General features: G+C 44.7%; 1 protein-coding gene across 8 annotated transcripts in view; it reads right to left on the bottom strand.

Annotated features, from left to right (window-relative positions):
- Positions 1–7,889, bottom strand: part of ERC1 (ELKS/RAB6-interacting/CAST family member 1) — a 450,240-nt gene extending 442,351 nt beyond the window's left edge. For all 8 annotated transcript variants that reach the window (XM_060190339.1, XM_060190341.1, XM_060190340.1 and 5 more), the window contains exon 1: positions 7,613–7,889. The gene's annotated coding sequence lies outside the window, so the exon portion shown is untranslated. The remainder of the gene's footprint in view (positions 1–7,612) is intronic.
- Positions 7,890–14,884: the final 6,995 nt, after the last annotated feature.

The raw sequence follows: 14,884 nt of genomic DNA, 5'->3' as shown, positions 1-14,884 counted from the left end.
TGAATGGTGGAACACAGTTCTTAAAGGCATGGGGTGCCAACTTTAATACACAGCCAGAATGATGTAATAGTTCAATTTCTCTGCCTCATAAATAAATAAATCTTAAAAAAAAGAAAAGAAAAAAAAAAAAAGAAAAGAAAGCAATTGATAAAAAAGAAGAAAAAAACTTTTCTTTTATGTTGACAGCTCTGACAAGCATAAGGAATATTCCCATGACCCACCAGACTATATGCAGTAGTATGTAAGCATCAACCCTACAAATGACACAGTACAAAAAGGGGCAAAGATTTTCTGTATGTCCTTTAACGGTGACTCTTTAGTCACTATCAGGCCACCCCATCAGCTGGGGCCCTATTCGGAGAGTCCTGAGATTCCCAAACGGACATGATGGGCCTAGATCTTAAATAAATCCCTCTCTCCATTGTTACCAGTCACTCCTTTTAGGAACAACACAATAGACCCCGTTGTGGACCCCATAGGACCTTGCCCTCAACTTGGATCAACAATGGTAGAGAATGTTCCATCCTCCAAAGGGAGGCTGGATAATATACTTTATGCTACACCTGAGGAAGATGGTCCTGAAATTGGGACAGCTTGGAATGTTCCTACTCATGACCATATAATGTGAGCTCAGATCTAGAGGGATGCAGAGGTCATAGGCTCCTAAGCTGAATATGGGCCCCATCAAATCGATGGGGTTTACAGTCAACAATATTTATACACCTTTCCCATATTTGGGAAGCTACTCTCTTCCCTGATTCAGCTTTCTGGTCCTTCTGCCAGCCATGCCATCACCTCCCCAGGCTGAAGATGGATCTTCCATATGACCTAGTAATTTCTCTCCTAGGAATATATCCGTATCACCCAACCAAAAAGATATGTGTATACTTATGTTCATAGCAGCACAATTTGTAATAGCTAAAACCTGGAAACAAACCAGGTGCCCAACAATAGATGAATGGCTGAGAACGTTGTGGTATGTTTACACAATGCAATACTACACAGCTATTAAGAACAATAAACCCACCTTCTCTGACCCAGGCTGAGTATATGTTCCTTCAATATAAGCACTTAAGACTTCAAACTTGTAATCAGACTGAATTTTATCAGTGGTCTCAAATTGTTAATATATTTCTTGTTCTTTGACATGTTGATTCTCCTAAAAGCTTAAAACAGGGAGAACAGAAGCAACCGGTGGCATTACTTTATAAGACACAGCTATATATAAACAATGTCAGACATAAATTATGGTGAGGTTGTGTATGATACAGCAAATCCTAACAATGGGATTTTCAAAGTTAACCCAATTGCCAAATAATCTGATTAAAACAATAACTACTTGTTGCCTTCTTAAACCCTAAGACAGCAGGAACCTCCTGCTTCCTCTTTAAAGCCCCTACCCCCCCCCACACACACACACACACATCCTGGAACCTCTAGGGTGGGACTCACTTTCCTGAATGCTTCTCTCAATTCATACCAACTGATACTTCATCTGCTGATCCCAAACTAATCAATGCAACCAGAACCACCTTGGCATGCTTCACTTCGGACTGGGTCCAGAGATGTCAGGCATGGAATGTCAACCCTTCAGCATCATCACTTGGGTGAGACCTTTCCTTTCTCATTGGACTCAATTCCATTTTGGGTGGTTCATTTCCTAACAAAACCCCAAAACCTAGATACAGACCAGGGCCCATGAGATAGGGCATATGTACACATTTACCCATAAATTAGGGCAAAATATATACCTGAAAGCCAAAGTGCATAATAGCTTGCAGAGAGTCAATAAATGAAGCAAGCAAGTAGAAAGACCTAAAAAGACACTATAAAGTACTTAATGAAATAGTTTCTACTTAGACCTAGATAGCCTCCTCACCTACTTCCTATTACACTTCCCTCAGCCACTCCAAAGCTAACCTTATCAAAGTAAGGTCTCCAAAAGCAAGAGACTGTCATACTTTAACGGTGACTTTTTTTTCCTATTATTTATTTTCCCTTTTGTTGCCCTTGTTTTATTGTTGTTGTAGTTATTATTATTGTTGTTGTTGATGTCATCGTTATTGGATAGGACAGAGAAACGGAGACAGGAAAGGAAGACAGAGCGGGGGACACCTGCAGACCTGCTTCACTGCCTGTGAAGCAACGCCCCTGCAGGTGGGAGCCAGGGGGCTCGAACTGGGATCCTTTGCTAGTCCTTGCACTTTGCACCATGTGTGCTTAACCCACTACACTACTGCCTGAACCCCCAACGCTGACTTTTTATTCACTACCAGGCCACCCCACCAGCTGGGGCCCTAGTCAGAGAATCCTGGGATTCCCACACAGACATGGTGGGCCTAGACCTCAAATAGATCCCTCTCTCCATTGTCACTGGTCACCTCCATCAGGAACAACATAATGGAGCCCTCTGTGGGCCCCCATAGGACCTTACCCTCAATGTGGATCAACAATGGTAGAGAATGTCCCATCCTCCAAAGGGAGGATGGATAACATACTTTATCTACCACCTGAGGAAGATGGGTCCTAAAATTGGTGCAACATGGAACGTTCCTACTCATGACCACAGAATGCAAGCTCAAACCTACAGGAATGCAGAGGTTACATAGGCTCCTATGCTGAATATGGGCCCCAGATCAAATTGATGGGGTTTCATTCAACAATATTTATACACCTTTCCCATATTTGGGAGCTACTCTCTTCCCTGATCCAGCTTTCTAGCCCTTTTTCCAGCTATGACATCATTTCCCCAGACAATAACTTGGGTCCACCTGCATATCAGATGTCAGGCTCAGGAAAAACTAGTATAGTCATGGGCCATTTAGAATATACCTACCCACCTGCAGGGGATCGCTTCACAAGCAGTGAAACAGGTCTGCAGGTGTCTATCTTTCTCTCCCCCCTCTGTCTTCCCTCTCCTCTCTCCATTTCTCTTTGTCCTATCCAACAACAACAACAATGTTAACTACAACAATAAAACAACAAGGGCAACAAAAGGGAATAAATAAATAAAATAAATATTTAAAAAAAGAATATACCTAAAATAGACCTACTAGCTATCTACAGAATGGACACCCCAAATCTTCATCTGCAATATTCCAGCCTTTAGGTTCATGATTAGTCAACAGTTTGTTCGGCTTTATATGTTAATTCTTTTTTCAGCCCCCAGGTTCCAGATGCTAACATGATGCCAACCAGACCACCCTGGACAGACAACCCCAGCAATGTGTCCTGTAGCCCCACTTCCCCAGAGCCCTGCCCCACTAAGGAAAGAGAGAGACAGGCTGGGAGTATGGATCAACCTGTCAATGCCCATGGTTCAGCAAAGAAGCAATTACAGAACCCAGACCTTCCACCTTCTGCACCCCATAATGACCGTGGATCCATACTCCCAGAGGGTTAAAGAACAGGAAAGCTAACAGGGGAGGGAATGGAAATATGGAGCTTTGGTGGTAGGAATTGTACCCCTCTTATCCTATGGTCTTATCCGTGTTTCCATTTTATAAATAAAAATTTAAAAACAAAAAAAGAAATCATTGTTGAATGTTGAAACAGTACCCCAAGGTTCAAATGCTGAAGAGCCATAGAATTTACTCCAAGGAAGTTTTTATGCTAAATTTACTTTGTAATATTTTTCTTTTTTTTTATTTTTTATTTAAGAAAGGATTAACAAAACCATAGGGTAGGAGGGGTACAATCCCACACAATTCCCACCACCCAATCTCCATTTCCCACCCCCTCCCCTGAATGTAATATTTTTCTAACTGATGAACATGGCCCTTATTTGATTCGCCAAAATCCTTCATTCCCTAACATTTCTTCATCAGTGTTTTTGGTTTGTTTAAAACACACTTAACGATTTACACTATGTCTTTTCTTAAAAGTGCCAGGGCATTTTGCATGCCATCGTGGTGCTCCCATATGGTGTCAGGGCCTGAACCCAGGGCATGGAGCACTATACACCCAGTGAGCTATCTCCTGGCCCACTATACTACTTCTAAATGCATAAACAGCATTTTTTTTGGAAGAGCAGCTGTTGGGGTCAGGCACAGTGGGTTAAACACATATGGCCCAAAGCACAAAGACCAGCATAAGCAAGTCTGCAGGTGTCTGTCTTTTCCTCCCACTCTGTCTTCCCCTCCTCTCTCCATTTCTCTCTGTCCTATCCAACAACAATAACCACAACAATGATAAAAGAAAGAAAGAAAGAAAGAAAGAGAGAGAGAGAGAGAGAGAGAGAGAAAGAAAGGATGAAAGGAAGGAGAGCTGTTGCTATGAGAACCTTTACTTTTGTTTCCAGTGTCAATGCCTAACTAGCAGACTGGCAGACTTATCCCTAGCTTTAGTACATAATTAAAACAGAACACTCCATATATTTAACAGGGACCTCACAGTAGTGGTTAGCAAATAACATTTCTTGAAAAATTAAAATGTAGTTATTTATTTCAGGCATAAGAAATTCTAAACAGAAATAGATCACTTCTCTTTTACAATGTCCAAATCATGATTCCATTCCTACAGTAAAAAAAATGACATCCAGGAGTCAGGCAGTAGCACAGTGGGTTAAGCGCAGGTGGCACAAAGTACAAGGACCAGCGTAAGGATCCTGGTTTGAGCCCCCCCCCCCCCCCGCTCCCCACCTGCAGGGGAGTTGCTTCACAGGCAATGAAGCAGGTCTGCAGGTGTCACTTTCTCTACCTGTCTTCCCCTCCTCTCTCCATTTCTCTCTGTCCTATCCAACAACAACAATAATAATAACTACAACAATAAAACAAGGGCAACAAAAAGGAATATTTTTAAATGACATCATATAAATGTCATTTTAGCAAAATACATACAGTTTCACCCAATATCTTGGGTCTTATCTGTTCCTGTATCACCATTTAAATCAAAGTGTAATTTAAAAAGTAAAAACCAGATAGGTAAATTTCAATTTTTCTGTTTTAGAAACTAGTCTACACTGGTAACTAGTTGTTATACAAACTTTATGACCTGATGTTTGAATTTGTCATTACAATCTGGACCATACCCTCTCTTAACAGATATTGTAACACATGTTCCTATGCTAACAGGTCTGCTTGTTAAGTAAGAATATGAGAAAAGGCAAAAGCCTGCAACTACTGACACTTGGATTTCTTCCTTGGTTTATAGGAAAGCACTCCCCTGGCTATGTTCCCAAACAAAATGAATATGCCCTGAAATAGTCACTGCTTAAATTCCACTTCATGATGATTTCTCTTCCTCCGTAAGTGAATCAATCACTTAGCTATGCCAACTTCCATTCATTACACAGCATGTGTGCATCACAGGACCTGTCTTTGTACAAGAAATAGCTAAAACAACATTAACTGATAGCAGTAAGGCTAGTGAATGCTATGATTTAATATGGAGTGAAAACCCATAAAAAGGTTTGATTTAATATGCTAAGTTGTGAAACTGTTTACTTGTAAGTAAAATCTCCCTAGGAAGTGACAGACACAAACACCAAAAATATTATACTTTAAAGCATGTGACTGGAAGAACTTTTTTTCCCCAGAAATAACCAGGCCTATGTGTGTGTACTGATATATATATCTTCCCCAGTCCTGTCAATGATGCCAGTTCAATGACTTCCCTGGGTCAATTTTTACCAGTCTTTTTTTCAGGGAGAGAGAGAGGATGAGATAGTCAATGAGAGAATAGAGAGAAAGAGACACCTTGGCACCACTCCACCACCCATAGAGCATACATATGGTACAAAGAGCTCAGACCCGGAGCCTCCCACTCAGTAAGATGTGATCGACCAGGTGCACTATCTCCCAACCCCACACTTCACTTTTTCTTTTTTTAATATTTATTTATGAGAAAGAAAGGGAAGGGAGGAGAGAAGGGGGGGAGAAAACGAACCACAGCATCACTCTGGCACATGCAACGCTGGGGATCAAACCCAAGACCTAGTGCTTGAGAGTTCAATGCTCTCACTTTATCCACTGCACCACCTCCCAGGTCACTCCCACTTCATTTGGAAAGCCATCTGGGGTGGGGGGGAGAGGGATAGATAGCAAAATGGTTATGCAAAGAGATTCTCATGCCTGAGGCTCCATAGTCCCAGGTTCAGTCCCCTGCATCACCATGTAGCACAGAGGGTTAAGCCAAGTGGCACAAAGCACAAGGACCAAGCCGTGAAGCAGGTCTGCAAATGTCTTTCTCTCCCATCTTCCCCTCCTCTCTCTACATTTCTCTCTGTTCTATCTAACGACATCAATAGCAACAACAATAACTACAACAAAATAACAAGGGCAACAAAAGGGAATAAATAAATAAATATTTTTAAAAAGACATCTGCAACTGAAAAACTATCTCCAAAAATTAAGGTTTGAACACAAAATGTAAAAATGTCAAGGTCTAATTTTTTAAAAACCGAGCTGAAGGCACCTGTGCTTTAAAAGACCTTAGGCATTTTTTCATACACATCTGCAAGAACTATTCAAATTGCTCACATTAGTGCAACCACCTGCAACCTCTGTCCAGCCATCATCCATCATCCATTATCAGGCAAAGCAGCCACCTGATTCTTAGGCCTTTTTAACTTAAAGGACCAGCAGACAGCTAGTAGATGTTTTAGAAATAAAGAGTATTTTTTAAAGATTTGCTTTTATTACTTCCATATGAGCATCCCAGGAAAGTGCTTCAGTTCTGGATTCTCAAGCATGAAACCGCGCGTTCGATCCCCGGCATCATACCTACCAGAGTGATGCTCTGGTTCTCTCTCAGTACATGATCAAGGGCTGGGTGGTGGCGCACCTGGTTGAGCACACATTTTGCAATGCGCAAGGGCCAGGGTTCGAGCCCCCGGCCCCCACCTGCATGAGGAAAGCTTTGGGAGTGGTGAAGCAGTGCTGCAGGTGTCTCTCTGTCTCTTGCCTTCTCTATCGCTCCCTCCCCTCTCTACTTCTGTCTGTCTCTATCCAATAAGTAAAGGTTAAGAACTTTTTTTTAAATAAGTACATGATCAATGTACATTTTTTTCTAAAATGCATGAGACAATTTCACAGGCGCAAGAACCCCAAGCCCCCAGCCCTGGGCTCCCCTGGCCACAGAAGAGGTCTTCCCACCCGAGCAATGAGACTGGAGAAAAACACCCTCATGGAGCCAAGGCGAGGCGACCTAGCGGTCGCTGACTCCATGAAGTCGACCGCAGTCAAGCGCTCATCCTCCCCGCTGTCAAAGTTCAAATCCCTCCTCCACGCTCGCGACCACCCTCCCCCTCCCGCCAGAATGGAGGCAACAGGGGGGAAGGGAGAGGGAGAACCCGTAGCCAAGGTGGAAACGTGAGGCCAGAGCCACAGCTTCTCTCAAGCCTGGCAGCAGCATCCCCGCTCACCTCCCTCCAGAAAGACAGCCTCCTTCCCGCGCCCCGCCAGCGAGAACCCCGTCCCGGGCCGCCAGCACCCGCCGGCCGCGCCCCAGCCCGCGCGGTTCCCAGTGCCGGCCCGCGCCCCCACCGCCTCCCGCCGCTGGACCCATACCCACCCGGCGCCGGCTCCGCCGCCCGCTCTGTGGCGGGGGAACCGGGCCTCCCTCCCCGCTGCCAGCCCCCGCGGTCGGACGCGGGGGAGGGGTCCGCGCTCACCTCTGCTCCGCCCTCCCCGGGCGCGCAGCCCTGCCCTGGCCAGGGCCCTGACCAAGCAGCGGGCAGGAAAAGGCAGCCGCCTCAGCGCCAGGCCCGGCGGGAAACGCTGGAGGCCGCCCGACTCCCGAGCACCCGCCGCCGCGACCGCCTCAGCCGCCTCAAGGCTGCCGCTGCCGTTGCCGCTGCCTCCTGGGCTCCGCCGCCGCCGCCGCCGCTGCCCCTGCCGCCACTCCAGCCACCGCCGCCGCCACAGCCACAGCACGGCCGTCGCCCACGACGTCACCGCGCCCCGCCCCTGCGCGAGCGCCTGGTCTCACCCACATAACGACGTCACCGCGCCCCGCCCCTTCGCGAGCGCCTGGCCTCGCCTATAGTGACGTCATCGCGCCCCGCCCCACGCGGGCCGGGCAGCCAACTGTGCAACCACTTGGTGGTGCGCTGCTTTGCAGCTGCCTGGCTTCCGGGGCTACCAGGGTAACTGGGGCGACCTCGCTGCTGTGCCCCAAGACAGAGAAACGGACCCGGGCGTGCACACTTACACACCTCGCACGCGCGACCTGTGGCTTCGGGGACCCGCGCTCCAGGGCAGGGAAGAGAGGCGGCATGTCTTCTCCTGCTCGCTGTAGACCGTGGGCCGCGGGTTATCTGGCCGCGGCTTGGCTGGATCCCGGCGTCCCCCCCGCCCCTCCTGCAGGTCGGACACGGGCCGCAGGCAGTCCTCCGCCGCAGCACCTGAGTGTCCTCCATGCTTAGTATCCGCGGAGAACACAAATGTGATAGACACCTGCGCTGTCCCGCAGCCCGTGTGATGAGACCCTGACTGCCCCCGAACCCCATTGTACTGAGCCACCCCGAGTGTCCCCCTAAACCCAGTGTGATGAGACACCCTGTTACCCCAAACCCCACCCCGACTATCTCCCAACCCCAGTGTACTGAGGCACCCTGTCACCCCAACTCGGGTGTAAGGAGGCATCCCGCCTGTCCCCCTACGTCAGGGTAATGAAACAACCTAACTGTTGCCCCAATTCTGGTGTGAGCAGACACCTCAACTGTCCTGTCACCCAGCCCCAGGGTGATGAGACACCCTATCACTCCAATACCAGAGTAATGAGAAAACGTAAACTGTCTCCCAACCTTGGTGTGTTGCCCAGCCTTAGTTGCTGAGACACCCCAATTGTACCTCATCCCATTTTGATGAGACACCCCCTCAATCCCCCCCACAACCCAGTGTGAAGAGACACCCCAGACTGTCCCCCAACTTGCATGTGACCAGACATCCCAATTGTCCCCAATACTAGTATGATGAGACCAACCTTGGTATAATCAGACATTCTGTTTCCCCCACGCTTCTATGATGAGACAACTCTAACGCCAGGGAGGGGGTGGAGGTTCTGTGGAGGCCCCACAGTTTGAGAACTGTGCTAGTATCAGAGGTCCATGTTTACACCAGCCCAGTGCAGAGGACTGTGTCACCATTGTCACACCAAGGCAAGCCCACCGGGCATTTCAGTTCCTCACCTATAGCCCAGAGCTTCATGAGATGTGAAGCAGGTCTGCAGATGTTTTTCTCTCTCCCTCTCTATCTCCCCCTCCCCTCTCAATTTCTCTCTATCCTATCCAATAAAATGAGGGGAGGAAAGCCACCAGAAGTGGTGGATTCAGTGCCAGCATCAAATCCCAGCGACTAGAGGCAAGAAATAAATAAATACATAAATACAGCATTGGGGGGGGATGTGGAGCACCGGGTTAAGAGCACATAGCAAGGATCCACGCAAAGACTTCCCTTCAAGTACCCAGCACTCCATCTACAGGGAGTGGCCAAGGCTAAATCAAGGCTGCTGTCTGATAAAATCCGGTTAGACTGGGGCTGCCTGGGAAATGAGAAGTCCTGGACAAAACCGAAGCTACTCATCCTTTTGCTTATGATCACATTGATAATTTGCGTACTTATTGACTACTTGTACATCTACAAATAGTACCTGGGAATGATGAAGAAAGATCCCTGGGGAAACGTAATCATAGAACTTTACAGGGGAAGTACATAAAAATAACAATTACAGCAGTGAGTGTAATAAGACCAAAGATGGCTTAGAAGCAGAAGCTGCTGCACTCATCAAAAAGCTCACAGAGGAAGAGCTGCTTGCTTCCCAGCCTGTCACCACTGCAGAAGCAAATTGGCTAAACTTATAAATACAAGAGAACAAGAACCTTGGGTTCTTCCCATAGCATAAGGGCCGCCTTGGGTAGCTTATAGAATAGGTGCTAGGTTGTTGTCTCCCCCAAAGTATAAGGGCCCATATCAATTGCCCCACCTACCAACCCCCTTCTTCTGTTTATGGGCATCTATGATGAATACCATAATCATGTGGTTAACATTAAAGACAAGCAGGTTGAGCTTAATAAGTTACCATTTATATAGAAACTAGCAAGGCCCTGTCCTCCCCTAGGGGTGTGTTTGCCAGGAAACAAAGACAAGCTATTAAAAGCAACTGAATAATTTCTGAAAAAAAATATGCTGTGAGAAATGTCCCAAAAACAGACTATAGAACCAGGTGAATTATTAAAGATGCTATAGACAAGATGAATTGCTTCATGAAAACTGACCTATTAGAAACAATAGACGTCCAACATCATACTCAATGGTGAAAAACTGGAAGCATTTCCCCTCAGATCAGGTACTAGACAGGGCTGCCCACTATCACCATTACTATTCAACATAGTGTTGGAAGTTCTTGCCATAGCAATCAGGCAGGAGCAAAGAATTCAAGGGATACAGATTGGAAGAGAAGAAGTCAAACTCTCCCTATTTGCAAATGACATGATAGTATACACAGAAAAACCTAAAATCCAGCAAGAAGCTTTTGGAAATCACCAGGCAATACAGTAAGGTGTCAGGCTACAAAATTAACATTCAAAAGTCAGTGGCATTCCTCTATGCAAACACTAAGTTAGAAGAAATTGAAGTCCAGAAATCAATTCCTCTTACTATAGCAACAAAAACAATAAAATATCTAGGAGTAAACCTAACCAAATAAGTGAAAGACTTATATACTGAAAATTATGAGTCACTACTCAAGGAAACTGAAAAAGACACAAAGAAGTGGAAAGATATTCCATGTTCATGGATTGGAAGAATTAACATCATCAAAATGAATATACTACCCAGAGCCATCTACAAATTTAATGCTATCCCCATCAAGATCCCAACCACATTTTTTAGGAGAATAGAACAAATGCTACAAATGTTTATCTGGAACCAGAAAAGACCTAGAATTGCCAAAACAGTCTTGAGAAGAAAGAACAGAACCGGAGGCATCACACTGCCAGATCTCAAATTATATTATAGGGCCATTGTCATCAAAACTACTTGGTACTGGAACATGAACAGACACACTGACCAGTGGAATAGAATTGGGAGCCCAGATGTGAGCCCCCACACCTGTGGACATCTAATCTTTGACAAAGGGGCTCAGACTATTAAATGGGGAAAGCAAAGTCTCTTTAACAAATTGTGTTGGAAACAATGGGTTGAAACATGCAGAAGAATGAAAATGAACCACTGTATTTCACCAAATACAAAAGTAAATTCCAAGTGGATCAAGGACTTGGATGTTAGACCAGAAACTATCAGATACTTAGAGGAAAATATTGGCAGAACTTTTTTCCGCATAAATTTTAAAGACATATTCAATGAAACGAATCCAATTACAAGGAAGACTAAGGCAAGTAGAAACCTATGGGACTACATCAAATTAAAAAGCTTCTTCACAGCAAAAGAAACCACTACCCAAACCAAGAGACCCCTCACAGAATGGGAGGATATCTTTACATGCCATACATCAGATAAGAGTTTAATAACCAACATATATAAAGAGCTTGCCAGACTCAACAACAAGACAACAAATAACCCCATCCAAAAATGGGGGGAGGACTTGGACAGAATATTCACCACAAAAGAGATCCAAAAGGCCAAGAAACACATGAAAAAATGCTCCAAGTCTCTGATTGTCAGAGAAATGCAAATCAAGACAACAATGAGATACCACTTCACTCCTGTGAGAATGTCATACGTCAGAAAAGGTAACAGCAGCAAATGCTGGAAAGGGTGTGGGGTCAAAGGAACCCTCCTGCACTGCTGGTGGGAATGTCAATTGGTCCAACCTCTGTGGAGAACAGTCTGGAGAACTCTCAGAAAGCTAGAAATGGACCTATGACCCTGCAATTCCTCTCCTGGGGATATATCCTAAGGAACCCAACACATCCATCCAAAAAGATCTGTGTACACATATGTTCTTGGCAGCACAATTTGTAATAGCCAAAACCTGGAAGCAACCCAGGTGTCCAACAACAGATGAGTGGCTGAGCAAGTTGTGGTATATATACACAATGGAATACTACTCAGCTGTAAAAAATGGTGACTTCACTGTTTTCAGCCGATCTTGGATGGACCTTGAAAAAATCATGTTGAGTGAAATAAGTCAGAAACAGAAGGATGAATAGGGGATGATCTCACTCTCAGGCCGAAGTTGAAAAACAAGATTAGAAAAGAAAACACAAGTCGAACCTGAAATGGAATTGGCGTATTGCACCAAAGTAAAAGACTCTGGGGTGGGTGAGTGGGTGGGGAGAATACAGGTCCATGAAAGATGATGAATGACATAGTGGGGGTTGTATTGTTAAATGGGAATCTGGGGAATGTTATGCATGTACAAACTATTGTATTTACTGTTGAATGTAAAACATTAATTCCCCAATAAAGAAATAAATTATAAAAAAAATTTAAAAAATAAAGTGCAGAAGGTGGAAAAAAAATGGTAACTTCACCGTTTTCAGCCGATCTTGGATGGACCTTGAAAAATTCATGTTAAGTGAAATAAGTCAGAAACAGAAGGATGAATATGGGATGATCTCACTCTCAGGCAGAAGTTGAAAAACAAGATCAGAAGAAGAAAAAAAAAAAAAAAAACACGTAGAACCTGAACTGGAATTGGCTTATCACACTAAAGTAAGACTCTGAGGTGGGGGTGGGTGGGGAGAATACAGGTCCAAGAAGGATGACAGAGGACCTAGTGGGGGTTGTATTGTTATATGGGAAACTGGGGAATGTTATGCATGTACAAACTATTGTATTTACATGAATGTAAAACATTAATTCCCCAATAAAGAAATAAAAGAAAAATGGACAACAGGGCTGGGGTGTCCACAGGTGGAAAACAAGCATACAAGTCCTAGCAGGTCAGGCAGAGAGGGTGGTGGCTGCCCACTCTGATGGGCAGAATTTTCTGTACAAGCTCAGAGAAGTTACCTGACTGCTAGAAAAAACAAAACGAACACTCTGCAGAGGAATAACAGAACCCAGAATTCCTAAACCTCACACTAAGTGTGTACAACTCAATACAAAAGGATCACAAAGAAAAATGTGTACCACACTCAACAAAGAAGCAATCCCCAGAGAGGAGCATGGTTAGAGGCAGGAACTTGGCTGTGTACAGAGGAAACACACATGACAACTGCAGCATGGGAGTGGAGAGAAGGCGAGGGACACCACATGGAGTGTGAAATGATACAATACCAACTGCCAGAAGACTATACAAATTTAAGGACACCTGAGGCCAAAGTGATATCCCTAACTTGCATACCTGAGACTCAGAGGTCCCAGGTTCAATCCCTAGCACTACCATCAGCCAGAGCTGAGCAGGCTCTGGCCTATCTCTTATTAAAAATAAATGAATAGGGGAGTCGGGCTGTAGCGCAGCGGGTTAAGCGCCAGTGGTGCAGAGCGCATAGACCGGCATAAGGATCCCGGTTCCAGCCCTCGGCTCCCCACCTGCAGGGGAGTCACTTCACAGGGGGTGAAGCAGGTCTGCAGGTGTCTATCTTTCTCTCCCCCTCTCTGTCTTCCCCTCCTCTCTCTATTTCTCTCTGTTCTATCCAACAACAACGACATCAATAACAACAATAGTAATAACTACAACAATAAAACAAGGGCAACAAAAGGAAATAAATAAATATTTTAAAAAATTAAAATAAAAAAAATAAATGAATAGTGGCAGGGGAGGTGCCTCAGCATCAAACTTGTAAGCCTAAGGTTCCCAGCTCAACCCCCAGTGCCATGTGTGCTGGAGTGGTGCTGTCTCTCCCTTTCTCTTTGTCTCACGTGATAACCTCATATGCCATAAATAAAGTAAATCTTAAAAATAAAAAAATAAAAAAGAAACAATAGATGCTATATAGGAACATAATAAAATAGTAGGGCTTTTTGTAAGATTCCGGTAAAATTTAGTTAACCATATAGGACTTTTGTAAGATTCCAGTAAAATTTAGTTAATCATAATATAGATTAAGCTTAAACAAAAAACATTTAGGGAGTACGACACAGGGACAGTACAGAATACAGTTGAGGGACTAAGAACAAAGAACTGAGAAATATTGAAAATGGACCTCCCACCTTCTGCAACCCACAATGACCTTGGGTCCATGCTCCCAGAGGGATAGAGAAAAGGAAAGCTATTGGAGAGGGGATGGGATATGGAGACTGGGTGGTGGGAATTGTGTGGAGTTGTACCCCTCCTATCCTGCGGTTTTGTTAATGTCTCCTTTCTTAAATAAATAAATAAATAAATAAAAACAAAGTGGCACATTATTCAAAGGGGCTATGTGTTAGCCCCAGGTAGAATTTTTAAATTAAGGTTACCTAAGTAAGCACATTATAATCATACCTGTTCTTCTTGAATCCATACTTGAAATGTTAATAAAGGAATAAAAATATAACAAACAGATACAATGGGAAGTGGGTCACCAAAATAAAAAGAATTAACTTTACTCTCAGAAAGAAAGTGCAGCAAGACTAAACAAAATAGAAAAAAGCACATGTGGATCAGGTACATGTGATAAGACAGCCAAGGAAGAGACCCTTCCTCTCAGGCGTGATTCAGGTAAGACAGAGAGCAGGAGTGAGAAGCAGGGCTGAAAAAAAGAAGACTAGATATAGGTCTGTATATGAACAGCAGAACCCTCCCTTTATCTGGGCTAAAATACCTAGGCATTTAATCCATACTAAAAAAACCCAAGCATTTCTATTACTTTGGGAGAACTCAGGAAGCTCTTTGAAACTGAGTCAAGAAGAAAGAGTAAAGCTGGGAGTCGGGCAGTAGAGCAGCGGGTTAAGCGCAGGTGGTGCAAAGTGCAAGGACCTGCATAAGGATCCCGGTTCGAGCCCCTGGTTCCCACCTGCAATGGAGTCACTTCATAAGTGGTGAAGCGGGTCTGCCG

This window comes from Erinaceus europaeus, chromosome 4 (assembly GCF_950295315.1).
Source record: "Erinaceus europaeus chromosome 4, mEriEur2.1, whole genome shotgun sequence".
NCBI lineage: Eukaryota > Metazoa > Chordata > Mammalia > Eulipotyphla > Erinaceidae > Erinaceus > Erinaceus europaeus.
This window is presented reverse-complemented; position numbering and strand designations above follow the sequence as displayed.